The sequence below is a fragment of the Passer domesticus genome, chromosome 9, assembly GCF_036417665.1.
Source record: "Passer domesticus isolate bPasDom1 chromosome 9, bPasDom1.hap1, whole genome shotgun sequence".
Taxonomy (NCBI): Eukaryota; Metazoa; Chordata; class Aves; order Passeriformes; family Passeridae; genus Passer; species Passer domesticus.
In genome coordinates this window covers 30,437,713-30,464,626 of record NC_087482.1, presented here as the reverse complement: position 1 = coordinate 30,464,626, position 26,914 = coordinate 30,437,713, and the positions used below count along the sequence as shown (strand labels likewise).

The following is a 26,914-nucleotide window of genomic DNA, read 5'->3' as shown; positions in this document are numbered from 1 at the left end:
CAGCTGATGAGACTCTGCCAAGTCACAGAGACCAGCTGCAAGAAGTACAAAAATAAAAAATTGAGATAGTAATTGTAAGAGCTGCTGGGAAAGGCCTTCCCTCTATATGCTTATTCCCAGCAGAAGCCACTGGCCTATATATCTTGTCCCTGCTTTGGTAGCAGCCAGTTGTGTTGTATAGGGCAAAATAGAGGCTCCACAGCCATCCTGCCCCTCAGCTCTCCTGGTCAGCTGCTGCTTTTGGGGTAAAGCAACTCCACACCTCTTTCATCTGCAATGATGTTTTTAAAACTTGCCAGCCAGTCTGGCAATTTATGCGCGTGGCTTTGCTTACAGGAGAAGGTGAGGCAGACACTTAACTCCTCACATTTCAGTTTCTCCCTCTTTAGACCTCTAAGTGTGTTGATACTCTCCCCCTTTTGCCAACAAAACCTACTGGCACTGGATAGCCAGGCAGTGGCAAGCTGCCCCAGTTTGGTTACAGGAATGTTGACTGATTGTCTCCTTGCTGGGTTGTACACATGAGCAGATCTGTTCAGTTCACAAGTCAGCTCATTTCAAAACTGTTACTTGTGTCTAATAACTAATAAAAATGAAATAGTGTAAGGGCAAGTTGAGTACTCCCAGACTGGCTGCTTGCTGTATCGGGGTGTTCTCTGTGATGTGAACTTACACAGCTGAGTTATAAAACCTTCAGCTGGGCTGATAAATATTATTTGGCAGTGCTCCCAAGCACTTGCATTGACCACTGAGATAAATGTAGGATTTTCTTGCTTTCAAGTGGGTAAAACTGTTCCAGTTGGTGGTTTTTGCAACAGCCTAGAGCAAGTCCAAGTGCCAATGTCCTGTAGGGCTCCATGGCTTGGCTCTGATGATGACACTTGGACATACAACAGGATCAGCTGGATTGTCTGAAGCATTTTCTGCTACTGAGTGGGTTACAGGCCCCTTCTCTGCACCCAGGTCTTAGACAAGGAGGGATTGTGGTAACATTCAGATAAACCCTGGCAGTTTAATGGTTTGAAACAAATTCGGGGCTAGGTGTTTGCAACAGTTCTGCACTCAGAAAAAAAACCAGCTTCCTATGTTCTATGGTCTAGACAGATTATTTTCTACTCCAAGACTGTATAATTGTATGTGGTTCAGATACCAGAGCTCAGCTCTGGCATGGGCACTGTTATCCTCACTGAGCAGAGTAGTGTCTTTGTTTAAACCACCCAAATGAAAAGCTGCTGCCTTCCCAGTGATTTAAACCAAAATGCCTTGTTCTGCATTGGAGTTGAATTAAAAGGGAGTGCTGCCACAGCCCAGTGGACACAGTAATTTGCCAAGCCAAGGAAACTTCACTGTTTACAATCACATGGCCGTGCCATGCTTCTCCTCTGGTTGAATTAAAGTGACTTGATCACAGCTGCACAAACACCTGAGTTTTAAAAATACTTTGAAAGTGCATGTGCAGCTATTTTTCTGCACCTATCAGACCTCAGCAGTCAAGTGCAGGAGGTGAATTTGCAGACATGTTGGCTTCCCATCCATAAAACAGCCTGTGCCCATTCCAGTGCCATGTCTGTACCAGGAGGGTGCCTTGGATTTGTGTTCTTTACAAGTGGATTTCTGCAGCAAGAATAGGAATGTCGGCCTGGAATTCCTGGCACTCATTTCTGTCTGATATTGCTGATTGGTTAAGTGTTATGATGATGACAATGGGATTTATTTTTTTTTTTTCCTGTAAGAAATGTTATGTATCTGCCTGTTTCATCCTGTCACCCAGTGCCTTCTGGGTCAAGTGTAGAGAGCACTCAAAATCCAGAGACCACCATGTGGAATTATAGTTCTGCAGGGCTTTCTGTGTTACAACGGTGATTTAATTTGCCCTTTGTTCTATGTCTCCCTTCACAACTGGCACAGACATCCTTGTTTTCATTATCCTAAAGCTTGTGGAGAGCTTAGGTAGCCTGCAATGAAATGTCTGAAGTTCCACCTGTATTTGGGTGGAGCTACCAGAAGTAAGTCCTTGCTGGCTATTTGCTTTTACATCAGAAATGGCAACAATAAACTCTCCTGAGCCTTTGTCCTGCAAGTGTTCCCTGGTGGCCAAAGGGTCAGCTGGTGGTGGAAGTACCAGGTCTCATGGTGTGGCTTTTTTCTGCAAAATGTAGCTAGACTCCAAATCTGGAATAGAAATACAACTCATTAGATTGTCCTGCTCCTGGAAAGAGAACACAAGGTCTAACAAGCATGTTACAGAACTCAGATGCATCCCACTATCATTTGCTGTTGTGGATACCCCAAACAGTGTTGCCTTCCCATTAAGGCAATGAACTGAAGTCTGTGAGAGGCAGTAAAATGACTTCAGGATTGTTGGAATTTCTGTAGCGTGGCAGCAAGTCGTTGTAGAGCAGTTGACAGAAGTAAAACCATTTCTCCTTACAGTGTGGAAGCATTGAGTGTGTCTAACCAAAATGCAAGCTCCCTTCAAATAGATGTGTGGGGTGAAGCTAGCAGGATGGCACAGGGACAGTGGCAGAGCTAAGAGGAGACCAGCCTTGCTGGCCACTGCCTGTTAGAGCCCCATTCACTGAGAGGTACAGTTTTGGCAATAAATGTTTAGTGTGCAGGTGGGCATTATTTTATATCTAGTGTAATTTGAAAGCAGTCAGGATCTAAAAAGCCCTCAAGAGCAGTGATACTGAGCAATTGGCACTGCTGCCAGCATTGATAGAAACACAGATCTGAGCTGGCAGAAGCACAAAACTATGCTTTAAAAAATATGTTTGACACAGGAAAATGAAGAGTTTGCCTTCATTGTCCTACTGGATCAGGTAAGAACTCAGTAGGAAACATTGGGCACAGATGATTGCTACTGTCCAGTTCCTAGATGCCAGAATTGTCTGTAAGAGAAGTGGTTCTTATTTTTGCTTGTTTAGCAGCTCTCAGTTTTGCTTGTTGGAAAATAAAATAAAATTCCTTCTCCAGCGCAGGCAGTGAGCTATTCCACATACATCTGTCAAAAAACACCTGCTGTAGCAAGGGATTGGGTTGGGCTTGCACAGGACTTCTGTTTCTTAGGCCATGGAAGATGTTGCTGAAATTCCCTGAGCAGTGAAAGCTCTTTGGTTTCATTGGTAGCAGAGTGTGGCAGGGCACAGCCTCCTCTGTTCCCTGTCGAGGGGAGGGGGCTGTTTGCAGGTGGGTGGGAGATGCTACCGGTGCAATCAAAAAAATCAGAAAAGTAGGGACAAAATTATTCCCCTGCATGTGAGTATTTTATAGTGCCTGAGATGAACAAGAACATGGGTACTCTTAGGTCTTTGAGACACAAAGAACTCACCATTATCCATCCTGGTTTTCTATGCATTAAGGCTTTTAAAAATACCATTTCCCTCCTTTCCCCACTCCTTGCAGAAACAGCATCCCTTTATTCCTTGTAGAATACATACATACAATTCTTTTTGCAAACTGCACAATCTCTTTCACCTTACTAAATTGAAATCCACGATTTTAGCCTGACTTCCCTGAAGAGGTGGTAACACTGAGTGAAAAGCAGTTTATTCCATGTGATGGCTTATTATCATCACAACCTCCTTTAAGCGGTTGTTAATTGGGGCACCCATACATCCTTAGTTAGCATGAAAACTCAAGTCTCTCTTTAGCAGCACAGACCTTGCTAAGACTGTCCTTTTAGGCTGCACTTAGAAGAACTGGACACATCATTGGTTTTCTGTCCTGACCAGCTTGATATTTATGTTCGGTGTATCCTGAATAAAGGCAAAAAATGTGTAGTACATGTGCTTGGAACAGTATAACCTGAATAAAGGCAAAAAATGTGTAGTGTGTGTGCATGGAACAGCTCTGCAGGGACATCCAGGAAAGGAGGAGAAGACTGGGGTGGAAGTGAAAGACCCTAAATGTAGACCAGTGCAATTTTGGGTGTAGACTCCAGTTCAGACAGGGAAAGAGAAGGGATTTGAATCTTAGGAGAGGCGATGCTATGTTTCTGATCTGCATGAAGACATCCAGAACATTGCTGTTTTCTTTTCATGGTACCTGTGCTCTGTCCTGCCTCCTTCAGTACGATCAGCTACTCAGAAGGGGTACTCTGTGTGCATGTGTATAAATAACAACACCTTCCTTCCAGGGTAAAGAAACAAAAACAAGTTACTCTGTGGTAGGAGTGATGGATTCCAGAGTGCATGACTGGGGCTCATTAGAGCCCAGTGAAGTATAACCCTCCCCTCTTCCTGGAGGGGAAGCTGAGGAGCAGCAATGGGATGACTTGACTCAGACAATGTGTGACAGAATTAGGAACAGGAATCAGGAATTTAGTACTTAAGACTTTGGCTTTCTGACAAGATCATCTGTCTGTCATCAACAGAATGGAAACATATGAGTCGTGGCTTTGTCTTTAGGAAGAAGAGATTAAATCCAAGTGGGTTATTTCAGTTTGGCCTGAAAGGCTCAGTGGCAGGTGCGAACTTTCTGCTTCCTGTCATCCAGCTCTTAATTGCAAAACGTCTTTGCTGTTTGGTGTAGCATTCTGAATTGCCAGGATGTTGTGCTGCAGCAAGATGACACAAGCATTGCTCTGTTGCTGTCTGGTACCAGCAGGAAATGGAGCACTGACTCCATGGTGTTACTGCCAGCAAAGTGCCTTGGAGCACAGGGCTGCCAGGGTGAGGTGCCCACTCGTGTCTGTCCCTCCTGGCTGCTCAGGATCCCTCTCTGTTTCTAATCTGGCGTGCAGCAGTGAGGCTGGGTCAGCTCCACATGAGTCAGGTTTTAGCACTGAGGCAGCTTGTTTTAAGGGAAAGGGATGTACCACAATCAGCAGCAAGAGTCCTGACTCCATGCCCTACTCCAGTGTAAGCTGGTGAAACTTTTTGTGGCTTCAGGAAAGCTTTGGACTCGTTGGCCTCAGGGGTTGTCAGCATGCTGCTCTTGCTATAGGCATGTGGCTACAAAGGAAAGGGGGAGAAAAGCAGTGATGGAATGAGTGAGAAGAAAGGGGCAGGAATAGAAATTGAATCCATTTCTATATTCTACGTGGGAAAATTAACATTTCTTTTAAGCCAGCAAGATGGCAGAGCCTGGCTGCATGGAGATAAGTGTGTACAACAGCTGCCCAGTGGGGTTTTACAGGTTGACAGTGTTTGGCATGATGCATTTAACAATTTCATCACCAGATTTTCTCAGTGATGTGACATAAGGTGAAAAAATTTGCAACAGGAAGGTGAGGTGTTAAATCCTACAAGAAATAGCTTCTGTGGCCTAATGAATGCTTGGGTGAAAGAAGAGGTGAAGCAAGCATGTGTGAAGGACAGGGAGCTCACATCACCTCTGTCTGGTGAAGTGACAAGGGGTTTAATGAGGATACCCTGACAGCAGACTCTGCTGTGCAGCCTGTTCCAGCAGATCAATGCTGTCCTGAGGGGGCTGCTCAGAGTTTGTATGTCTTAATGAGACCCACCCCATTGTTTGCAGTGGGGAAGCCAGCTTGGCTATTCCTGCCTTCTTGGCTATTTGTCACCACACAGTGACTGGAACACCAGTATGGTATAGCTTAAAGTGGACTTTATCTTCTGTGGGGAAAGGGAAGAGTGGTTCTTGATGGTATCTGTAACATCTGGAAAAGGGGTTTTTGTCTTGAACCTCAGGTGGTTCTGAATTTCTGCACAGAGATGGGAATGAGGAGCTAGAGGGTGGATCCAACAGGATTAAGGTTCATTTTTGTGGCCTGTTCCACTGCCCCATCTCACATTCTGAATTTGGCTTGAGAAATGAGGACAGCTGAGATGACTGGCTAAGAGAAACCCAGTCTGGTAAGAGAATGCTAAAAATTTGACTCAATGTAGCTAGCAATAAAAAAAGTCTGACAGGTCTGTGAAAGCTGTCTACTAATGCATCCTTGGAGAAGGTTGGGGATGGGCTGCCTCATTTAAGCTGAAGGGACATGTGAGCATAAGAATATACAACCTAGTCCTCAGCAAATGGAGGCTGCAAAGAACAAAAATGCTTCCAACCATCAGAGTGAAGTTGTGAAGGATCTTTCCTATAGGAGCAGGGGAGAGAAAAAACTAATTGTCTAGGACATTGCTGATAAATTACAGGACATGAGTGCTAGCAGTAGCACAGACTGGACTTGAAAACACAGAACTCCCCTTCTGTGCCACACCCCAGTTCCTATATTTTTTAAATTTTTCATGCTAAGCTCCCAGCCTGGTGAAAAGTGGTGAGAAATAAACACTGCTGCTGCACTGAGGTCCTTCCAAAGGAGCAGAATGAGACCACATTGAGCATGTTGTCAGCAAAGTCCTAGAATTTGGAAGCATGGAAGCTTTGAAAAGGAAGAAATGTTTAATAATATGTAGTTTAAACCTGTTTTATCACCACTGGCTTGCTGTGTAAGGAAATTTCAAGATGAACTATCTGCTCTAAGTACAAATAAGCATATTCTGCATGTACTTTTTTTACAGAACTGCAGGGCAATATTGACAAGCTGAAGTTAGTCTGGGCAGAGGAAATGAACCATCAAATCTCAGCAGAGAGTATGAAGACTATAATGCTGACTGCTGAGAGCAGTACAAGATCTCTCTTGAGTACCAGGGGAGAATGATGATGAGATATTTTCACAGGGTGGATATGCAAAAGAAAACAGTGCACAGTGAAACACTGGCAGGAATACTTTGGTATTGGAATCATTTTCATGTCTCCTGGGATACTCCTAAGTTAAATAGCTGATGCTTTAGAAAATTGACCTGCATTATTTCAGGGATGTATCCCCCAAGTTTTTATTAACATGCTATTAGGAGAATGATCTGATTTCTGCAATTAAACAAAAATAAGTAATTAGTTAACATTCTGTGACTGAAGCCAGAAACTGTATTAAATTATTGTATGTGCAGAGACAGATACCATCCAGAGAAATGGATTTGGCCGAAGTAAGATAACTCTGAAGAATGGAGTGACTTGCTGCTTCTAACAGATTAGCAGCCAAACTGTTTGAAAAAGGAAAAGACCAAATGGCAGGTTTTGCTTTGACATTTTTAATAGCAGTACTTTTTCTCAGTGTCTATTCCATCCCAACTCTGACTTTTCTTTCAAATTGTTGCCAATAGTCTTTACATGTGAAAATGTCTCGTATGGTCAACAACCTTGTTGCTCTTTAACAATGGGTAGGTACCAAGTAAAAGGGACTTGTCTGGTGCAGTTGTTAGTGCTGAAAATGCTGCTTTGTGTTCCTGTGGTTGACAGCCTGGGTGTTTCCCTGAGTCAAAGGCTCCCCCTGTGCTGTTACTCTGTGCAGAGCTAAAACCAGAGCTCAGCAAAGTCTGGCACTGTTCTTCCATCGCAGGACCTGTCTGCTTACATGATCACCAATAATCAGCTGCACATTAGCAGCTTGTTTTCTGCTCTCTGGCTTGTTGGAGATGATATATGAAGTATGAAGAATAATGTGCAATGTTTTTCTTAAGCTACGTTAAGCCCACTGTGCTGACAGCAGCAAAACAGAACTTGTTTTGACAAGGAGCTGAGTTAACATGACACAAAAGCTAAACTCAGGAAAGATGAGGATCTCTGTCAGACCCTGGTGATTTTTTTTTTTTTTTTCTGTTGTGGGTTATTTTAAAAGCCTTTCCCCAGTATTCCTACATTCCCATGATTTATTTTCTGAGCTGTGACCTTCTCCACAGTCTGAGAGACTCCTTGTTTTTTGGGTTTTTTCCACTGATCTTTGTTGCTTCCAGCAAAAAGAGTGAAGCTTTATTTTGAGACTTGTGGATCATTACAATATTGGTAGTTTTGCATCTTCATGTGGTTGTGACATGTCACTGTGAGTTGCTGCCTCCAAAGAGACAGACTCAGCTCGACAGGAGGAAGACAGTGTCATGTCTCATGACATGTTTCTCTGCACCATGGGGCATAGATGAGGAGTGAGGACCCCAACACAGATGGCTTGAGCCTGGAACCCTTTTGTCTTCTCTTAGGCAAGCATGGGGATTTCAGATCAGCTGCAGGACATGGATCAGACAGGACTTTCTGTTTCTGTAATCATCAAGGGGCAACTGCTACCCCAGTAGGTCATTGAACCAGCTCATTCTGCCACACTGTGAAGGATGGATTGCTTGAGGTCTGGCATTATTCATGCTGGGATGGGTAGGAATAAATCCTGTGCTCCAGTGTGTAAACTGTTTGCATAGTAGAGGTTGGAAAGGTGGTGGTGTCCCCACTCTCCCCACAATGTTCCATGAAGGTTTTGCATTGCCCTGAAGGTGGAAATATTTGAACTTAAAAGAATCAGGGTGCTGAAGGTGAATGGACTCTTGACAGTCAGTGACAAATAGCATGAATGCTTTTCCATGGATCACCTGGACTGGGAGATCCTGTGGCTCCATACTGAGGTTTCTCTGTGCTTGCCCAAGTTTTCTTGCTCAAGGAGGGGGTGCAGAGTCATGCTAGGAGGTTGAGATAGTCTGCACCCAGTAACCAGGGTTACAAAGCCAATTATAAAGTTTCTATTCCATAGTTTAGATTTATTGTATTAATCCTGCTGCTGGATATTTATTATTTTATTTGTCTATGGGTGTTTTCTGGTAGGTTCTCTCCTCTAGGTAATGGGCTTGTACCAGTGATCCACAGGAGCTGATCTCAACAGGAAAGAACCTTTCTGGTGTTATCAGGAGGCAAAGGTGCTTTGAAAACTGCTCACTTGTTGAAGTGTGCTACCCTTCCTCCCTCAGTACTTGTTCAGCTCTCACTGGCCACCAACTGCAGTAACTGAAAATCAGTCTCCCCTGCTGCCATGGGGTTTGGATGACAGTCCAGTTCCCAATGGCCAGGTCACAAATGGCTCTTCTGTCAGCACTGGGAACCCTTCTCCAGGGCTGCACGAGCCAGGGAGGGCTTGTTCCTTGCCAGGCCATCCTGATCAGATTGCAGTGAGCTGAGCCAGGAAAGTGCCTCCATCTGTTGCATCTCCTATCAAACTGCTGGTCCTAAACACAATATTGAGTAAAGTGGTAAATGTTGCTAAAACACTTTGTGATTGTGAGCTGGGCGGAACACTGAGGTTTATTGGAAGCCCGTAGAAGACTTTGACTTTCATAAAATGCTGAAATTTCTGCTTTCACTGCAAGTGGCTGCAGAACTGCCACTGACCTCAGCTGGGCAGGACAGAGCCAGGAAGTTCAAAACTTGTCTTGCTGCTTTGCCCAGTGTGTTGTCAACAGCCCGGTTCTGGCAGGTAGATGGAGGAGTCCCATAATATGCAGGGGAAAAAAATATTAATAAGCTTTATAATGTGTTATTGGCATAACCAGCTGTTTGGATTTTGCCTTTGTGTGTCCATGTGCAGGTGTTCTTTTAACTCCTCCTCTTCCTCCCCAGCTGAGGAAGCACAGAGAGGCCTGTTTCTCACATCTGCAGAAGCTTTGGGGTTAATCTTAGTTTCTAATGCAGGAGTGGGGGACTGAGGGCTGTGCCAGTATTGCTCTAGGGTTTCCATGAGCATGTAGATAGGCCTGGATGAAAGAAAACATCTTCACTACAACCAGAGATCACACTAGTGACCACTTCTGAATGTCAGAGGTAATGTTACAATAATTGCTAAAATTACCATAGCATCTTTTGTGAAGATACAATGGGAGATGAATGTTGGGCAGCAGAGGTAATGGAGCTCTGTGTGTGGTGAGGAGCTGGATCTGCTCTGTGGACTGTTGTGCCCATCAGTGGCCAGCTTAATCTTATTGCTGCAGTGTCCACACCAGCTCAATGCTCCATCTATCCAGAAGCCAGGTGATCAGACAGGATGTTCTGGCCAGGGACTTTTCCCCTGTCAGAATAACTCCAATTGCCCTGGGCATTTTCCAGTAGCACCTGTGTGCAAGAATGCAGGTGCTGAGTTGCATTTCCAGCCTTGCTGAGAGCTACTAGCTGCACACTGGAGTTTGACACTGTAATAATAGATTTCTTTTGTCAGATGAAATTAATCTTGGATTATCTGCTTCACCAATCCAAATACAGGCTCCTACATTAGCATCCACTTTCCATAGGCTTGAATCTTTCAGGAAATAGATGCAAATTGGAAAACCTACGTTAAGTTAACTGAGGTTGTAAATCCCAGTCACATCACACGTGAGCCTGGGAGGTAGAGAATAGCTTTCAAACTATTTCCCACAAATTGAGAGTGAGTGCTGCACTCCCATACATTTTATTAAAGCTGTGGTGAGAAACAGACTTGCCAATAGTGTCCATGTGCCCCTGTGCTTGAAGCAACCACTCCCATTTAGAGAACAGAAAGTGCTGTCATCTACCTCCAGCCAGTGGCATCAAGATTAACTTCTGCCCTCTAAATTAACAGGCAGCACTTTGTAAGGTGTCACTCCGAGCTCAGTGTATCTGACACAAGCTTGCTGTGTCAGAACTCTACAGGGAATCAGAGGAACACTTTGCTCTGCCTCTCCTTATCCCTGCCCCCATTGTAAAATATGGCTTTTAATTGCCTGTAAGATTTGGCTGGTTGGTGAATCCACAGGGAGAAGGTGTGAGTGGATGCTCAGTGGGTGGTGTCAACCCTGTGCTGCAGTGCAGAAATGTCTGAGCTGCTGAAGAATCACTCACAACTGGAAGTAGGATTGTCAGGGTGAAAACTTTGGGGGCCTGGACTATTTGGATGTGGAATGACCTGGCATACCTTTCTGGATCAACTGAGATAGTCTGTCCTTTTCTGTGTGGATGTTTAACCCTCTGTACTGCATCATTGCTGAGTGTCAGACATACCCCAGTTGCCTGAGATTTAATTTCAGGAAATGCTTATGTTTTCTTGGTTAGTTTGGTGGTGCTTTTTTTTCTGTTTTTGCAGTTCAGATGGCATCCAGTCAACTGAAGCCTTAGAAACTCCAGAACAGTAGTCCAAGACTGATTTAAAAACATGCTAGGAGTGGAAATGCAATTAAGGTATCTTAACCTCCTTTACTCTGCCCTGCAGCAATGCAAAGGAAAACAATTTGGTTTTAAAGGTTATTGTAATCTAGAGCTTTAAACTCTAACATGCCTTAATGATTACTGAGTGGTTATTGAAGAAGTTTATCTTCATCACAGTCATAAATAACTGCGAAGTAAAACGTGCCTTTTACATTTTTATTAGACAGATAGCACAATAATAATGGTCATTGTGGCCATTTTTTGAAAAACTGAGGCAAGTATCAGTTAGCAAATGAAATAATGTGAAGTCTCAGCTGTTGGTGTTAAGTGGAGGTAGTCATACCAAGCATAGGTACTGTGTTCCTTACCTTTCTGGCTTCATCTGAAGAAGGAAAATTGCCATATGGTAAGGTATATTTCAATACAAACAACATGTTTCAGGAGCTCCCACTCCTGCTCTGGTTGATGCTCCTGGAGAATACTCACACATTGAATATGAAAACTGACATACATGTTTTTTCTAGCATGAGGGCTGGGCCTGTCTTCTCAAAGCTGCACTTTTCTTAGATTTTAAGCATAGACATGAAGGACCAAGGAAAGGTTTTTGTCAGGTGTGCAGCAGGGCTGTTTTGCTTGCCCCACAAGGGGCTGTACCCTAGGTAGCAGTTTCCAGCCTGTCCTCACCTGATCTGCCACCAATTTGCCAATATGATTTGTAGGTTGTACAGGACCACATAGGAGAAGAATATGCCTCTTAAGTTGATTTATCCTAATGAGGTGGAGAGCTTGGAGTCCATGATTTTTCCTTTTTTGTAAAGATCTTGCAAGACAAAGAAGAACCTGCTATCTTTTTCTAAGGACAAGGTTTTTAATTTTTGGATTAGTAAAGTGAAATTCTTCACAGGACATAAAGGCTTTTATCTCTCAGTGCCTTCACTATAATAGATCTTCCTGTGAGCCAGAGGATGAGGATTTCAAAACCTGTCACTGTTGGTCTTGCCCGTTATTTGTGGTGTGAGGAAAGCTGAACTCAATTGCACGCTTGGAAATTTTCCACCTTTGTAGGAAGGGAAGGACAGAACCCCACGTGGATCTGTGCTGCTGCAGAGCCTTGTGCTGCCTGTGTGGGAGCTGTGGCTGTGCACCTGCAGCTCGGCCATGCTGGGCAGGGGGGTCACTGCACATGGCCCTGCTTAGCAGGTGCAGTTTTGTTAGTGCCTGCTCTGACACTTCATTTGGAAAGCATTTGCTGTCCTCTCCTGACAGTGTTCTGTGATCCATATTTTTTTATGGCTGGTATAATCTGAAAATCAAGTATTTTGGCAGTTTTCATAGCTCCATATAGTACACTATATTCATCTGAGCAACTGCCATTTGTCTTTAATCTGTCCAGATCCAATTATTTTAAGTGTCCACAGGTGAAGCATTAGAGACCATGTGTTCTTTCTATTTAAAAAAGGAGATTCTTTATCTCTCCTAGCTGGAGGTGGGAGCTCAGTTCCTGGTTGTCCAGTGACACGTGAGGTGACAAGTACCTCTCTGTGCCTTGGTTCTCTCCTATGTGCAATAGTGTTCCAGCATTCCTTCATTTATAAGAGGGACAGAAATCTACAATGTGTCTAAGGGAACCAGGAGAGATTCATATCAGACCTCTGTCATTAGTTTGGTTCCACTGGAGAACAAAAGTTTTATTCAGTATTATCCTCATTTTGAAAGTAAGAGCAGTGATATTGGAATCTTCTGTAGCAGGCATGGTCTGAGTAGGGACAGTTAATGAAAGTGAGGAAAACAGGAACAAATAAATGGTTTGTTTGTTGTTCAGTGTTTCTCAAATGATTCATGTTGGCAACAACCTGAAGGGCTGGAATTAATAAAGTCCAAACTGTCTGTTCTTACACTTGCCATGCAGGTGCACAGAGGTAATAATGGTAATGGTGTTACATGGTGTAACTACATTGTATGTTTGTTTTAAGAGGCTGGCAAAGAGCTCTTGGCTGTAAAGGGTTAGGATGTTCAAGGAATGCAAGAGCAAGATTCCTTTTGCCTGAAGTTATAACTGCATGTTCAACATCTCTCTAATCCTCTTCTCCTCCCTGGACTGTGTTTCTTGACCTCCTTGGGGGGTTTTGATCCCCAAGTAGAAACCCCAAATCTATTACTTGGCCATAACTGCCTGAGGGGGATATGCCACATAGAAAACCTAGCACTTTGCTATGGAAACAGGGCAGTGTCTGGAGAGAGACACAGGAGCTGGACTCTTTGGCATGGGTGTCCCCACCAAGAGTTGCAGCCCGTGCTTGGCTGATTTGCTCTCAGAAATTTCTGAGCTAGCAGAAGGTTCTGTCATCTCTTTAGGAGCTATTTGGTGATGCTTAGCAAAAAAGCTTGTGGTCTCAGCTGTAGCCCAGGTAGCTACTGCTGTGTGGGGGTAAATAAATAGCCTACCAGATTTGTCAGTAATTGTCCTCTCAGTTACTGGCAGTCATCTCTCAGCCAGAGAGCTGAACTGAAGCCATGCTCTGAGACATTTGTGCCAGCCCAACCTGGGAGCTCAGCAGCAGCAAGGTGGACAGTAGGGCTTGGGCTGTGTTGCTGGGTGCCAGCACAGCCCTCAGCCAAACCTCATTAGGCTGTTGGGATATTCCGTAAGGGAAGAGGCAATGGCTTTGCCTGCCTGTGAAGGAGCGAGCAGGACCAGGCAGCTGTTTGACACAGCACCACTACTGCTGGTGAGGAGAGCAGCAAGCCCTGGGTGTGGGCACTGGGCTGGCTGAGGGAGGCACCCACCCACCCACCTGGAACACACAGGGCCCATTAAGAGTTAATGCCTATAATTAGATATGTGCAGCAAGAATTGGAGGGTTCAGAAGGATGGCAGTGGGTGTGAAACACTCTAACATTCCCATTAATTTGAAATGTCTCCGTTCTGGCCAGAAAGAAGTGCCCAGATTTTTTAGTCAATATTAATTTTACACTTGGCACCACAGGAGAGTGTGAACTGCTGAGTTCACAAAGGGCCCATCTAATAAACAGACAATAGAAAATCAGAAAAGCGAAGATTGAGCTCACTTGCCCGGGCGATGAGAGTATAATAACCATGGGGGCTGCAGAGGGCAATGGAAAATTCTGAGCAGTAATGAGGAGTCACAGCAAGTGCCTGTGCCTGGGCTCTCTGGGCACAGGTAGGAGCCAGGAGAGAAGGTGGGATGGTGCAGCTTTCTGTGGGGAGAAGGAAGGCTTGGATCAGGAGTCAGAGACAGATGAGGAGGAGGATATCATGTCACAGGTGTGCTATAGGAATGAAGGGCCAGATTAAAAAAGCAAATTGTTCTCCTGCAAATGAATCCCAAGCCTGCTCTCCATCTGATTTCCTTCAGAAGAGGGTTTGACATTTTAGATGGGCTCCCACATGCATGACTGGTGCTTGTCAGCTCCCCTCTGCCCCTTCCTGTTTGACCTCTCCTGTAAATGAACCTTTCCCATCTCCTGGTGGCCTGCAGGATAGCAGACATCAGGCTTTAAAGGCCACCCAGGTTAGCCAAGTGAATAGTGCAAAGGTAAGAGATGGACTTGATTCCAAGGAGCCAGATGCTGCTAGCTTTCTAATAAACCCAGAGGAAACTCTCCAGGAACTGGAGATAATTTTTAGGAAAACAGGTTGGTTTGTCAAACATGTTTGCCCATTTTCCTCAGCTTTCAAGCGGTCTGCAAAACTAGTTTCTTTTATTGAATCTTGTTGCCTAGCACAAGACTTTCCAAAACCAGAACTACTTTATTTCAAACTAATCCATGGGCACTTAAAGCATACAGACCTTCTGGTGCTCCGTGCCTTGGCCTCTCCTTTCTTCCTGGCATAGTAGGGTCCAAAGCCGGATAACAGACTGAGGACTTCATTTCCTGCTGTGGCTGAGCTGATGTTTCAAAACAGATGGATTTTTCTGCAGGATTTTTCTTTGAGTTTCCTTTTCTTTTCTTAATGAACACTTTTCATATCTGTAGAATCTGAATTCTACCTCGATTGAAATGGCACCGCTGTTATCAAAATTCAAAGCCTGTATCTCAAACCCCAAGCCACTGAAATCCCTGGCAAACCTAGCACCTGGTTAATGAATACATCTTGAGGAGCCCAGATACTTTATTTTCATTTCTGTCACACATTTAGTGTTTTTGATCTGCCCGTTAGAGAAGCAGGGTGAAAGAGTAAGAACTTGCCTGTCTCTGCATTATCTGCCTGTGACAAGGTGCCAGTGGCTGCTGCATCTGATCAGCTGTAATATTCAGGACTGATTTCTGGATAGAAAGCCACTGATTTTGTTTAAGATCAGAAGAGGGAAAAGAGGCACGACTTCCCAGCAGTTGTGATCCTGTCAGTGAGATTAAAAACAATGAAATGCATGGCATGTGAAGTCCTTGGAAAAAGAGGAAATCAAAGCCCTGGTTAAAAAAAAAAAAAAAAAAAAAAAAAAAGGGGGGGGAAATGAAGTGTGGTTAGACAGAGGAATAAGGGGATACACGTGAAGTGCATGTGTTGGAAAGATGGGGCAAATAGACTCCTTTGGAGGAATGATGAATTCCCAGAGCCTCTGGTGCGAAAAAGGAAAGACTTGTGGAGAATTAATAAAATATACTAGCAGTGAGGACAGGGATGGGAGAGGGGGCAATCTTAGGGAGGAAGTAAAGTAGCTGGGTGCAGGGGCCTCCTGCGACTGGAGAGGTCCCTTCTCTCAGGGGTGGCACGGCACCTGCACTTGGACAAAGGCAGCAGCCTGTGGGAATGTCCTGGGCAGATGGCAGGGTAAATCATAGTGCAGAGACCTGGGCCCAATCTCATTTGACACTGCAGCTCCTCAAGTCTCTTCCTTTTCAAGCTCAAGCTGTGTTGCTGGAATTGTCTTCATACAACCTGGAGGTTTTTCTGGGTTTTCTGTCAAGCTGAAATACAAGTTAATACTCTAACTGCAGCCATCTTTTGGCACCCAAATTTGCAACACTCTTCAACCAAAGAACGACATCTGTTTTGAGGTGTGAGTTAAAACCTATTGAGTCCTTCTGCAGGTGCCTTGCACTTGGTCTGTGTCTTTCCCCTGCTTGTTCAGTTTAGGCCAGGAGACTCATCCTGGAAGTCTTGGGGTGTGAAGTAACTTGGACCTCAAGCAGCTGTGTGATTCTGGGAGATCAGCAAGGCTGAGGGTGCCATTCATGGCAGAGGAGTGCAATACAGTGAGACTTTTTAATTTTTAACCTTATTCTATCCCATTTATGAAATGTTGCTTGGAGGTAACTGTCTGTCTTGATCATGGCTGTATCTGGGGGTGATGGAGGGGTGGGGAAGACAAGTAAAGCTCTGTCTTGATCACAACTGCTGCCCCAACTGTCTTGGTACGTAAGCTGAAGTGTGCACATCTTCACATCTGCATTTTTTCAGTGGAGTGGCACCTCCTCTTTCAGCCCTAAACATGAAGACTTAATAAACCCAACCTTTGACTTCTCCCTTCTCTTTCATTGACCATGTTACCTTTGTCCATGTGTTTTAGCACCTTGGTGTGGTGGCTGGCAAGGACCACACCAGGGCTCTGCTGTCTGATGTGATCTAGATCAGGCTGTAAGGGTTGAGGTGAGTGATGATGTGTCTGTTCTTCAATAACCACCCACTTACTAACATGCTTCATTTGGCCAAATGGCTGGACAATTAACTTACTTGGAAACACACCGTTTTGTGACTGCGGCTGCTCTGTGATGGGGGGAGCATAAGGCCTGTTGTGGATCAGAACTGGGTAGGTGCCCTGGTGATCACTGTACCTCTTACACGTGTAGTGAGTCCCACCCTCCCCCACAGGGCATGTGCGAGGGTTTTGTGTAGGAGGGTGCGTGTGGGGCTTTACATCCAGCTCTCACTAGGCCTCCTTTCATTCTGAGCTCCCCCTGGCTGCTTGCTGAGGGTGTTGATAGCACCTTCTTGCTCCCCCACTTTGTCACAGAACATAAAATGCTGGCAGAACAGGTTTCTGATCTGGATCCAGAATCCAACATTTGAGCAGCCGTGAATGCTAACAGATTGCCAGGACTGGAAGGCTTCACCTGAGGTCTGAGGAACTCAAGTATGAAATAGCTGCATTGCCAAAGGCTGTGTGTAACATTGCTTTAAAAAATTTCTTGGCACCTGAAGTATGGAGAGTGGGTAAATATAACATTAATCTTTAAAAAAGGTTTGGGAGAATCCAGGAATCCAAGAGCCTGGAAGCCTGGCATCTGTAGTACATAAACTAGTAAAAGCTGTAATAGACAAAAATATGTTTGACAATGAGATAAACACAATCAGTTTGGGAAAAGTCAAAGTGTGGTTTATATGGAGGCAGGATGCTTGTCTTGCAAACCTCTTGGAGTTCTTTGAAAAGAATGTTGAGAAGAGTGAAAGAGCTGGTACTAGATTTCTGTAAGGTTTTTGACAAAGCTCAGAATACCTTACTGGGAACATGTGCAGACAGTGCAAAGGAGAGAAGGTCCTGAGATGTACAAATAATTGGCAAAGAGATTGGAAACAAAGTGGGAGAATGCTGCCAGAGAGTTTCACAATTCTGTGCTGGGATTTCTAGTGTTGAACCTATACAGGAATGACCCAAAACCAGGGAGAGTGAGTCTTCAGACTAGCCTATTAAAATAAAAATTTTCAAGGCAGCAAAGATGATGGTGAAGTATTGTTGAAAAATCCTGAGACTGAACGGCTGGCCAGTGAAATGGTGGATGAAATTTCAACTAAATAAATGTGAAATGAGGTGTGCAGAAAAATAGGGATTGTTGTCCATCTAAAATCATGGGCTTGGAGTTGACAGAGAACTTGGGGTTATGTCATACAACCTTGTAAAAGGATCAGCTTAAGAGAGACAAATCAAATACTAGAAGCTAAGAAGAAAAAGAAGTACTAAACCAGGAAAATACTGTTGCACGGTTCTGGAGAGAGGGGTGGTGTTTGGTTTCAGTCTTGTTTTGGCTGGCTTGTTTGTTTTAGTTAAAAAAGCCTGATGTGCTTTCACCTTCAATACAACCCATGGTTCTGTTTTCTTCATACTCAAGGAGTATACTAGGCATGGGAAAATTCCAATTACAGCTTCTGTATAGGATTGAATGAGAAATTGTCCTCAGCTTGGAGGAGAATGTCTGAGAAATATAGCGAAGGTGGAAGAGCTGTTGACTGCCTTTCCCTGCACAAGAACAAGGGGTTTCCAAAGAAAACCTTGGCTTGAGCCATCATGAATGTTCTTACCTCTTCTGTTGTAGGGTGATTTTTCTCATGTACAGCAGAATCATCTCTCCTGAGGAATACTGCTTTCCTATCTGAATTTCTTTGCTGAAAAGGGAATACGAAGTCCCCCTAGGTAAAATCTTGTGTGATAATTTATGCATTCATTATCTGGCCCAGCCTCCAAATAGATGTTTGGCTGTGGAGGGAGTTTCCTCGCCCAGATGAATCATTCACTGGTATTTATGCCATACATGCATGATAATCTTTTTGATCTCTGTAGGCATCTGGGATTCTTCTGCTTGGGTAACTGGCAGCCAGCCTGGCTCATCACAACTGGCAGCTGCAAAGGTGGAGACTGGCTAGAAATAGCTGGAAATTGATAAGACCCTTCTGGAGACCTCTCTTCCTTTTGGTTTGAAGGTGTGGCATGCTTGATTGCTGTGCTTGCACCATTGCTTACAGACTGCCCTGTGTCATCTGTCCCTGCAGCACCAGGCCTTCCATAAGAGCTGCGTGAGGGGGCAAAGTGAGCACGGGGAGTTAGAAGGGACAGGGCTCAATGTGGACTTCAGAGCACCTGCATAGTCTTACTGGATGTTAAATATACTGAATTTGCTGTCTGCAAATCCCCATTAATCTGTGGCTTAAAGAACCTGGGGGAAGTGTTGGAGTGGACAGTGTTTTATCACTAGCATGCCAGCTCCCACCTACATTAGCACATGGCCCCATCCAAAGGTCACTTGGGAGGGCTGAGCAGGACTTTTTCCTGTCATGTAGGCTTCTTCTCTTTTATGTGCATCATTACAGCCATGAGCTCTGCACCTTATCTCTGTGCAAGGTGTATGTAATGTTTAGGTCATAAAGATTAAGTCTTGCATGCACCCCTGGACTTCAGGAGAAAGATCAGCCCTTATCAGGAAGGCTTGTATAAACAGCTCTTTTGCAACACATTTCTACTTTTCTGTCGCTCCCCCTTATTCAGTCCTGTTTCTCTGGCACAGTCCTATCAGCACACTATTATTGTCACCTTTAATAAATCCATGTGTGCCTAGCAGAGAGGTGTTGGTGGATATGTATCTGCTTGGGAGTCCTTGGGGCTTTTCCTCTGAGGAAGTTGTGGAGAATAAATGGTCTGCCAGAGTTTAAAGTGGTGCAGCTGAAGTTATGGAGGAGAGAAGTGGTGTGGAAGTACCTGAGATCTCAGAACGGTACTGCCAGAATGTTGAAGTGCAATTGAAGTGTGCAGAAAAGAAGGTGGAAGGAAAAAAGATCCTAAAAATAGATTTCCCAGCAGTTTTAAAATTAGATTTTCCTAGTGTTTAGTTTCTAACAGCTTGTAATCAGCTAATGCTTGTGCTGTCAAAGCAGGTGCTTGACCATCTCTGCGGGTTCCACGTTGTGTGTTTCAGTGGTGGTTTCTGAAAGCCTTGCCTGCTCAGCAATGAGCATAAATGCTCGTGGTATCTTGGTAATGGGGAAAAGACCTGCAGGTTTCCCTCTGGGAAATGTGTGGGCAGAGTGCCGCTGTGTGGTGACACGGAGCACGGCGTCCTTGGCACGGGGTGGGGTTGAAAAGCATCTCGTTGAAGTTGGTGGAAGGATGCCTGATTTTTCCCCAGAGTTTGGATTGTGCCTGGTAAAGGAGCAGGAGCAACACTCCAGACTCCTGTATTTTGGTTATATATTTCCTCCCCAACAGCCTTTTGAAAAAGGTAAAGCAAAATGTGTTCTGTTCCAGTTGTGTGTTAATGTCATGCCTTTCCTCAGGGACAGGGAACTAAAGAGGTAAGAACAGGACACATATAGATAATATGCCATGTTCTGAAATTTTGTCCAAACAATATGTTACAAATTGTCTCAGCTGTAGACAACACAAATTCAGGTACTTGGGGCTGTGCTTTCTTGTACCTGTGCCGGCAATGCCAGGGCTGTACTGTGATCGTACCTCTGCATTCTGCACCCACAGTGCTTACACTGTGAGACTAAAGTTGTCTTAGTTGCTTGTCCTGGCACCCTCATAACTTGGTTATTTGGCTTAACTAATAAGTCTCACACCTTAATTCTTGCTTTTCAGTACTTTTTAGCTTATATATAAAGTCTGTGGACAATTTGCTTTGGGTTCTGCTCCAGGGAAGGGAAGGCTTTCTTCTGAAGTTGTCTGTTGTAAGGTTGAATGGAAAAGAGAACAACAGTAAGCAGCAGCCACCTTGCCGGGGGCATAGCCTGCAGGCTTTCCCTGTGCTATAAACCAGGCACTGGCTCTGCAGCTGAGCCATCCATATGCTCAGTGGCTCTTTGCAGACATCATTCCAAAGCAGCCAGGCTTCATGAGCTCTTCAACCTGATCATAGGAAATATGGTAGAATTTAGAAGTTTGTGATCTTCCCTTTTTCACTGTCCCTCTCAGTGTTGTAAGGAGGATCCAGCTGCTGGTGTCTTGAAGCTGCACATGGGATACATGTTAAATCAGGGAGGGGAGCATGGTATGCACTACACTGCACCTTCAAATACACACACACACCTTTTATGTGTGTGCTGCTCTTTCCCTCCCTTGGAGGGCAACATGAGGGATAGTCATGGGCCTGATGAATTGTCTCCCTCAGAAATACACATCTTCCTCCATAGGTACATCTAGTCCTCCTTCATACCCAGCTATCTGCTGGTGGAAGGTTCGTTTAGCGTTACAAAGGTCCTTCAAGGCCGTCCCCAGGCCATCTTTCACAATGTCTCCACATGGCTTTATCGACCAAAGTGTGAGCTCTTTCTAATTCTAGCTGCACCTTTCTTGCCTGCAGCAAAGCTGTTCCCTCTTCACTTCACATTCTCAGTTGTCCCACCTTCCTTGTCTGCACATTGTCAGGAACAGTAACTGTCTGTTGCTATAAAGGTAGAAAAAGGTCACCCTTTCTACCAGCTGACAGTGCTTATGGCATTACTTTGGCAAGATTTATTCTTCCCAATGCAAGAATCAAATTTTATCATCTGTGTAATTAATTGACAGAATTTGGGGTCTGAAATGGTGAAATATTATTTCACTTTCCCAATATGAATCACAAGCTTTGCAGCTGTAGAACTAGCAGTGTTGTAAAGCTTCAAGTAATACCCACCCAGTTCAGGAGATTTTGCAGCCATGGAGAACAAGTGAAAACTCATTTTGGTCCCCAGGGATTACCTGTTCTGGCCCTTTCATTGAAGATTCTGCATAAACATACTTAACCACAACTTAGTTGAAAGCTTCATGTCACAGAAGAGGAGTTGCCAGACACAATTCATTTCTCAGGGAATTATTATTACTATCTGTGCCAATCCTGGTGTTTCTGTGACCCATTTGTAGTTTCTCCATGAAAGAGGCTCCACAAACTCATAACTTACTCCAGTGCTTTGCTGTCCTGACCACTAAGTCATTAGACTTTCCTTGAGTTCAACTTAAGTTTTGCATTTAAACTAACTCTTTATCCAATCCATGTTATTACTTTCCTAGATGCTGCACTACTCTGTGTATTGGAAAGTCATTATCATGTCCTTGGTGCTCTCCTATCTCAAGGTTTAACAGCCCAATTTCTCAATATTTCTTCACAGGCCATGTTTTCTAAGCCTCTGATTTTTTGGGCCTTCCAGCAAGTCCACAACTTTCTTAAAGTGAAATTTTGTAACCCCGTGTCATCCAGAGAGTTTGAATGGAAGAATTAAGAAGTATAGTATTGTGGGGCAAGCTTCCATTAGGATGATAAAATGGAGCATGGCAAATCTATTTCTTATCTTGTGGAAATCACACCTCAGCCTAATCTCCAGTTAAAATATTCATTAATACAGTCTGAATAATAAGCACATATAGAACAATTGCTATGAATCCAGCTTTCCTTACACTTAGGAGATATGGGTTTGTGCACATGAGAGGTCCTGACAAGATCAGGATAGCAGTGAATGAAGCTTTTTATACACACCTGTCTCTAACAGAAAGGGATTATACACAAATGAATGTACAGTTGGTGTTAGCCTACATATCTCTCACTGTGCCACAGTGACCGGTCTGGTTTCTGGAAGAGTGAAGATAAGGAATAGGAATACAGGCAGAGACTTGCACTGCATTGTGGTGAAATCTGGGTGCTTCCTAAAGGAAAGTGTCTAGTGAGTGTCTTGCAGGCATAACCTAGCCCTTGTGCATATCAGGTCTTGCTGCAAATACATGGAACTCTCTGGGAACATGAATGTCTTGGCAGGTCACTCAAATCGTGGTAATTTGACCCCATGTCATCTAAGGAATCTGTGTACTCTAGATTTGACTGCTGCTGCTTTTCTGCTGACTGGTCATGCTTGTTCCTCCTTCATGGGACCTCCAAAAGGGACATTTCATCAGAAAGTGCAGTTGAGACTGGCTTTAGCCCTTGGCCAGGAGCTGCTTATCTCCATGGCAGGAGACCTGCTCTTCTCCAGGGTGCTCTGGGACAGGAACAGGGCTGCACAGAGCAATGAAGAACTGGCCAAAGAGTGAAAAGAACACAGCAGTGTTACTGGATGGAAGGGACAGCTTGTGAAATGAAAAAAATAATTTTGTGTTCTCAAAGGACTCCTGTGAGCTGTGGCTGTTAAGCCACAGCAGTGGTTTAACAGGGCTCAAGGCTGCTCCTGAAGTGGGCACACTCCTTTGGTACCTCTCTTCCTAAAGGTACTAATATTTGGAGATGAGGAGAGGGGTAAAACAGTGTTTGGGTTTGGGGTCTTTTTTTAAGGCTTTAGAGGGTGAGACTTAAGAATCTCTGTCTGCTTAATTTTGCAGAAAAGTATTTTGAGTGGACTTTATAACTGAGCAGGGGAAGCTGGGTGCTTTTCTGAGAAAAGTACGATAGGAACCAGCACCTGCAGTCTGAAAGCACAAACCAAACCATAAATTAGGCACCTTGTTTAGAGGGATTAGCCACTGGCATGCCTGTCCAAGGGCATGGTACATTCTCCATCCCATGAGACCTCATTCTTTGCAACTCCCTGAAAGGAGGTGGTAGCTACCTCGTGTCAGCCTCTTCTTCCAGATAACCGGTGGCAGGATAAGAGGAAATGGCCTCAAGCTGTGCCAGGGGAGGTTGAGGTTGGACATCACCAAGGATTTCTTCACAGAAGGGGTTGTCTGGTATTGGAAGGGGCTGCCCGGGGTTGTGGTGGAGTCACCATGCCTGGAAGTGTTCAAGAAACAACTGGATCTGGCCCTTGGTGCCATGGGGAGATATTTGTTCAAATGTTGGATTTCATGATCTTGGAGGTTTTTTCAAATCTTAATGATTCTGTGATTGTCTTCAAGAACACGTTTTCTGGGACTGATGATTTTGTCAAGTGTGAAATTTTTGAGCTCAGTCCAAGAATAATGATGAAATGTCAGTCATTTACATACAGAATGATCAAATCATTTCTCTTAGCCTTAAATACTTAAGAAATGATGAAGCGTGGATATTAAAGACACTATTCTCCAATATGTGCCCAATAATGATTAAATAGGACTCCATGTTCCAATTTTGTATCTGACATTTCCTAACTGGAAGTTTAATTTCTAGAATATTAATAATGTTCTTTAGAGCTTAAGGACTGTCAGCCATCTCTGGTTTAGTGTTGTAGAATCAAGTTTAATACTGACTTGCCGGGAGGTATTTGCATGAAATGCAGATTTCTTCATTTTGTACCAAGTGTAACAATTCAAGTTCTGACTCAGTCATTATGACTACACTATGTTCATATAGCATGCTTGCAGCTTTGTCTCTAGTGATATTTAAAAAAACTTTTTTTAAAAGTCATTAAAAAATGAAAAAAGTTTGCATATTTTCTTATGGAACAGTAGTGCATATGCAGGAGGATATTTGATAAATTTTATATAAATATATGCATTTAAATGAACATATAATAATTTTCAGGTACTTGATTTCATACACTGTTTAATGATTTTTTTTGGATTAGGCATTATTGCAGGGGTGATCAAAGGGCTCTCTTAGCATTTCGTGTTGATTTTGCTTTATTAGTGGTTTGGAGCTGCAAACAAAATCTTGAGCCAGTTTGCCTAAGACATTAAATCATATGGTGGGAAATTAATCTCTTCCCAAAGAAATACTGTCTAAATAAGCCAGATGTCACCTGGTTTGTTATCCCCACTTTACATGTGGGAAATGGAGCACAGAGGAAAGGCGCCATTCCTGAGGTCACAGGGAAGGCATGTGGCAGCCCCAGGGACTGGACACATTTCCAGAGCTCCTGTGAACAGCTTTAACCAGAAGATCATTCCCTGTTTATAAGGTCAAGATCAGTATTGCTCCAGACTGCAGTAAATTATTTAGGTGCCATATTTAGATTTAGAGAAGTTACTGAGGAGCTCAAGTGATGCATACCTTTTGTATGGATGAATCTGAGGGAAAAAATTTGTCTTCAGTTTATTCAGTGGTACTGTCACTGTAAGCAATTTACGATTTGACATAAAGAAAAGCCTCAGATTTTTGTCTCTAAGATACTGCAATGGGTTTTGTGCAGGTACAGATTGAGGTATTTTAAGTCTATAGTTTTGCTAATGGTGATGTGCCAAAAAACCCCAATACAGATGTCTTGAATATGTCAAGGCAGTCATGAAAAGTCTGCGTTTTCCTTGGCAAAATACTTTTGGGGACTTTTGTGAGCTCTAATGGTTGTTCACAGAACTAATACAAAATACCTGACTTAGAGCTGTGCAACATCTCCTTTCTAAATATGTTCATGCTTAACTGAGCTCAGCTTCCCATTTTTATTTGTGGCTTAAAGTAAATGCCCTGAGCACATTCTGCACTCAGATTAATAACCAATTTATCATCGCAAGCCTTCCTGGGGCTGCCCATTTGGGGTTTTTGTTTTGGTGTGGTTTTGTTTCTTAAATAAAACAGGGTCAGCATGGTTCTCTCTGGCATTTGTCAAGAGGGAAGTACATGAATGATCTGTCCCCTTTATTCAGATCATTCATTTCACTTTTGGAAACTGGCCTTATTTTCAGTAATCAGGCCGTTATGTAGAAGCTGGCTGGTGTAAGTGGTCTGGTTGGGGATTTTTCTTGGTGCTGGTGGTTCTGTTCAGTGTGTGATTCCAGGCGTGTCGAGGGGCACTGGGTTTGGCTTGCAGTCACTGCTCAGGGCTGCCATCTCCGGAGATCTCCGGCAGCGCTTGCGCTGGTTCCATGTCACAGGCTGGGAGCGCAACCCACAGCGCTGGGCTCGGTGTGAGCCTCCTGAGATGAGTGTGTACAGGGTTAGCTGCCTCTCACCACTGCACGGGGCTCCCAGCTGCTGGAAACCTCTCTTCCTCTCCTGCCTTCACTGCTAGCTCTGCTGGGGCTGAGTCAAGCGGTGCTGTCCAACTTCTCAACAGGTAAATCTCGTTCCTTTCTTACCGCATCATCTGAAATGCCTGTGCAGAGCCCATCTGCAAGACGCTGGGGTTTATTAAGGTGTGGGGATTAGTGAATTGCAGGTTGGTATTTGGGAAAACCTCCTTTCAAGCAGTCTGAGGTACAGAATTTGCTGCCTCGTACATCCCCGTGCCAGATGCCACAATGCCAGTCCTCGGCAGGAAGTGCAGAGGGCCATTTCCTGGCTTTGCTCAAGTGGACATTGTTTTGCAGATGTCAGTAGTTGAGCTGTACAAGATATTCTGCAGAGGAAAAAGGCTGGAAGCTTTCTCAAATCAAATTACTGTGATTTTTTAATTCTTAGTAGACACAGATTTCTGCTTTTCCTGTTATTTTCCTGTAAATACTGTTGGGTTTTTCTCCACCGATTTAACTCTGCAGTGCTTGGGGTGCTTGCTTTTTTGATGAAAGTGTCTGGACAGAGACTTTAAGATCAGAAAGAGTCCTTTGGCTAACATTTGAGTCTTTGGACAAATTCCTTGAGGGAGAATTCTACCAGTCTCATGATGTGCAGTGCTAGGGAGTCTGTAATCCACACAGGAGTCTCACTGATCTGGCTTGATCATTTTGGGACAAGTGCTGGAAACATCTTGAGTGTGAATGACAGGTGTTTCAGACCCCAGGCCTCAAGACTTGGGATCCTGGGTCTGGTACAAGGTTTCCTTGGATAGAGACAGTGACCTGAGCCATGTCCCCTGCCTGTGGGGTTTGGGAGTGGGTGGGAAGTGCTGTGTGGCTCTGGGGAACCCAGCTCCCACTCAAATGCTCTGTGCCGGGTTCCCGGGGCAGGGAACTCCACCTGACAGCTTTGGGCCAAACTGGTCCCACGAGCCTTCAGCTTCCTGGGGAAAGAGGGTGAGGGTGTGTTCTGCTGCTGAGCAGGATGTGGCTAATCCTGAGCTGTATTTCTTCAGATGCCACCACCTCTCCTTTGTGCTCCCGAGCACGACATGGGGGAGGCTGCTGGTGCATTCCTCTAATGAGGCCTTGCTCTGTTCTCTGCTGCTGGGAGTTCTTAGTGTCACTCTGCAAAGAGGGAAATGCTTAATCCTCAATTCCTCCACCCCAGGTTGAGGGAAGTATTAATATTTCAGTGCTATTTTGTAATCTTATAGAGAGAAAATGTGAAGTGTAAAAAGATTACATGACCTGCCAAGTTCAGAGTCAGGAAGAGATTCCAGATCTCTCTTCCTTTCTGCTCTTGGTGTCCCCACAGTGCATTTTCATGGCTCCCTGGGATGGTTAACTGCCTTCTTGGTTTGCCTGCTCTGACCATAGGAAACCTGAGGCTTTGATAGGGCTTAGAAACTGATGATGCTGAGGTAGGATTGAGGTTGAACACTTCACTG

General features: G+C 44.2%; 1 protein-coding gene across 5 annotated transcripts in view; it reads left to right on the top strand.

Moving 5' to 3' along the window:
* Positions 1-26,914, top strand: part of LOC135307841 (high mobility group protein HMGI-C-like) — a 51,882-nt gene that overhangs the window by 10,307 nt on the left and 14,661 nt on the right. The window contains exon 1 of one of the 5 annotated variants that reach the window (XM_064432364.1): positions 10,930-10,953. The exons of 3 other annotated variants lie outside the window; for them this stretch is intronic. The gene's annotated coding sequence lies outside the window, so the exon portion shown is untranslated. Of the gene's footprint in view, positions 1-10,929; positions 10,954-16,454; positions 16,535-26,914 lie in introns of those variants that run through there. One more of the 5 variants, XM_064432363.1, reaches the window with a different exon arrangement.